The sequence below is a fragment of the Coenobita brevimanus genome, chromosome 22 (assembly GCF_032717465.1).
Source record: "Coenobita brevimanus isolate Jiangsu-jjx chromosome 22, ASM3271746v2, whole genome shotgun sequence".
Taxonomy (NCBI): domain Eukaryota; kingdom Metazoa; phylum Arthropoda; class Malacostraca; order Decapoda; family Coenobitidae; genus Coenobita; species Coenobita brevimanus.
Window position 1 is genome coordinate 31,153,743 of NC_136975.1, and position 3,515 is coordinate 31,157,257.

Genomic DNA, 3,515 nt, shown 5'->3' on the forward strand with positions numbered 1-3,515 from the left:
AAAGGGGTGGGAAAGGAAGGCAGAGGGAAGGAAAGGAGGAAGGAAAGAATGTGGGGGGAAAAGGGGAAAGGAAAGGGAAAGAAAGGAGGTATAAACGACGAGAAAAGGATAGAAACGCAGGAAGGTGGAAGAGGACAGAGGAGAAAAAGGAAAGGGGAGGGGTAAGGAAAGAGGTACAGAACATAAAAAGTGAAAACTGGGAAACAAACGCAGGGGAAAGGGAAAGGAACGGAGCAGAGAAAGAAAGTGGTGTGGGAAATGAACTAAAATAAAAATAAATAGAGAGTGAACAGAAATGTAGGATGAAAGAAGAAAGGAAGAAAAGTAACTGGAAAGGAAGAAACGAAAAGTCTAAGATTAAGAAAAAGAATGGGAAAGGAGATGGAGAAAGTATCAGACAGAAGGCATAAAAGGAAAGCGTGAAAGAAAATATAAAAAAGAAGGGAAGACTGAAGAGAGGAAGAACAGAAGATGCAGGAGAAAAGAGGAAGGGGAAGAAAAAAAAATGTGAAGGCAGAAAATAGGCGATAAAGAGCTGTGGGTAGCTTTAACCATATTAAGAACCTAATATCGACAAAGCAGGCAGTTCAGCACCAATCAGGCCTAATAGGAGAACAGCCGTACAAATGATGAGTCCACACCACCTCCCTAATCAGCGTCTAACTTGGCTTTATCTCCGTCCACTACACACGACACTCTACCTCAAATTTTAGGTTCCCAAAAAGTCAATATACACCTGAAGCAGCTATTCCTTATGCCAGGTACTTCAAACTGACATGTGTCTTTGCGTCATATCCAAGTATATATACAAACATATCTTATAATAAACAGGGTGTACATACATACACACACACATATATATATATATATATATATATATATATATATATATATATATATATATATATATATATATATATATATATATAGCCATCATCTAATCCTGTGCCGCCTCATGAGGAGCGTAGGAGCCCGGAGCTAGGCAAGTTGGTCATGACATTTAAGATGTGAGTGACCAGCCTCGCTCATCCCTGAGTGGCATTACGTGAGCAGTCAACCCCAACCAGCCCTTGGATATAAACCTACACAGGCTCAATCCGACTGAAGCGCCTTATTACTCACGAAACCACCAGGCGCCATAATCTGGTTATATGGTTACCACCCAGCATAGTACAGTAAATGGTTTCCTGGTGTAGGCTACAGGAAACCATTTGGCTTGTCACTCAGTCTAGAGTCACCCGTAGACAGAAAAAGGAAAGAATGAAGGAAGGAAAGAATGAAGGAAAGAAAGATAGAAGAGAAAGGAAGGATGAGTGGAAAGGGGAGACACCCAAAGCGGCACTACATCGAGTGAGTGGATGATAAGTGCCCCTACCTGCCACTAATAATAATAATAATAATAATAATAATAATAATAATAATAATGTTATAACAATAGAAAAATTATCTTTAACTGTGCATCTTCCTGTCTTTACTTATTTTCCTCTATATTTACTTTCTTTTCTTCGTCTTTTTACTGACTTTGTAATGTCAACTAGTATCAACCCCTGTGGCCTAATGGATAAGGCACTGGCCTCCTAAGCCAGGGATTGGGGGTTCGAGTCCCCCCAGGGGTTATTCTATTTTTACTGCGTCGTGTGAGTAGTTCACTCGAGACTTCACTACTCTCACTCTCCACACTTACAGTTTATATTGAAAGAAATGAGGCTAATGATACAAGGTGCTATTTTAGAACCTATGACAAACTGTTTATTCTAGGCAACTCCTTTCTAAAGGTATTAATTGTGATCATCATCACCATCATCATCAGCCTTTATTTTACTACAGGACAATGGCTTCTATCAGCTGTGTCCGCTCCAGCTTGTTTTAGTTGTGACGTCTTCCACTCTGGGGCTGCTAATTAAATGTCTTCTTACCTTAACCAGGTTCTCTACCTGCTCCTTCCTCTCTCACCTTGTCTCCGAGTTGCCACCGTGTTACCCTTATACGAAAGTTGTGATATGCCTGTTTCTGTGGCTTCTTTTCTACTGTTGTAGTTTCTGTATTTTGTTTCTGTCCGTTCCTTCTACCCCGAATGCTTTCCTCAGCTCCCCATGTGATGATCTAACATTAACCTTGCTACTTTTTCTCCGAGCACTCTTAAAGTTTATTTTCTTTGGACGTGTTTAGGCTGAAAGGTTTCTGATCTAAAGCTTGAACAGGAGAGACACACTTGGTTATATTCCTTTCATCTTAACGCAGAGGAGTGTCATTCTTTGTATTACCTTGTTAACCAAAAACTCTCCATCGCACTCCTTTCATTCGCTTAATTTCGTTGCCTTAAACTGAGATCTTTAGAAGTGCTTGTCTTAATTAGGCCATATATATGCTAATATAATGAACTACTGAAGGATATCATTATGATGCAAGAATAACGCAAAAACAGCAAAGAGAATGCCATAGTGATGTAAAAAATCTTTTCTATCACGTTGTATCCACTGTTACCTAGGAAAAATAATAATATCAAATTGCTGTAGTGCTCTAGGGACTAAAAAATCCTATAAAGTCAACATTTTCTTCTTCTTTTTTCAGCATATCCTTGAAATCCAGTCGAACCAGCACCAATGACATCGCTAGATTCATTTTCACTCGTCTATTATCTCCAAACACTGTTCCTTTATCTCCCCACTGGAGGGTATGATTGAATTTGAAACCATTTCTTTGCATTTCATCCTGTCGATTAATTACCCGTCCCCGCCCCGTAGGGGCTTGGGGACGAGTATTGCTTTCACTCGGTTTGTTTGTCTGCCTGTCTGTTAACTTTAAGCACAAACTACTGGTGCGATTTTGACTAAAATTACAGGGATGATGGGCTATGACCTGATCACCTGGTTAAATATTGGGTCAAACTGGACCAAGGCCCAGGCTGTAGGCCCAGGGAAAAAAAAAAAAAAAAAGGTGACGGTAAAAATCGATGCTTCGCCACATCTCCTTTCAAATTCGTCCTACCGACATGAAACCAAAACCTAAAGGTGCATCTTTCAAATCTGCATCCTACAAAATCCCTCATTACAACAGGGGCGTCACCCCCCAGTTAGAGGTAAAGGGGTTATTGTCATTATATATATATATATATACAGTAAGGAGCCTCTGTGGTACAGTGGTAAAGTGTGCGTTTGGTACACAGAAGAAAAAGGGTTCGCGCCCCGCCAGGGTAATAAACTTTGGGAGCATTCTTCTGGCCACGTACAGCATTGGCGGACACAAGGGGTGCTGTGGTTGAACCAGTGTCTCATACTATAAATATGCTTGCACCCAGTCGGCTTTCGCGGGCCGATTACACTTGGTTCACAGACTACACACGCATCCAAAGCCACTCCAACACTATATACAATTACACTTACAAGCACTTCTCACCCTACATACAATCTCTACCGACAGCCTAAGCCACTTGGTAGAGATCCACTGGCTGTATCGTCTCAACTTTGGTGGGGATTGGCCGGTCCTGCAATGGACACTCAAATGGCCGATGAGAT

At 41.0% G+C, this 3,515-nt stretch overlaps 1 non-coding gene across 1 annotated transcript; it reads left to right on the forward strand.

Annotated features, from left to right (window-relative positions):
* The first annotated feature begins 1,543 nt into the window (after positions 1–1,543).
* On the forward strand, positions 1,544–1,616 carry TRNAR-CCU (transfer RNA arginine (anticodon CCU)). The gene has a single exon. It is a non-coding gene; the product is annotated as a tRNA-Arg (tRNA).
* The last annotated feature ends 1,899 nt before the right edge of the window (positions 1,617–3,515 follow it).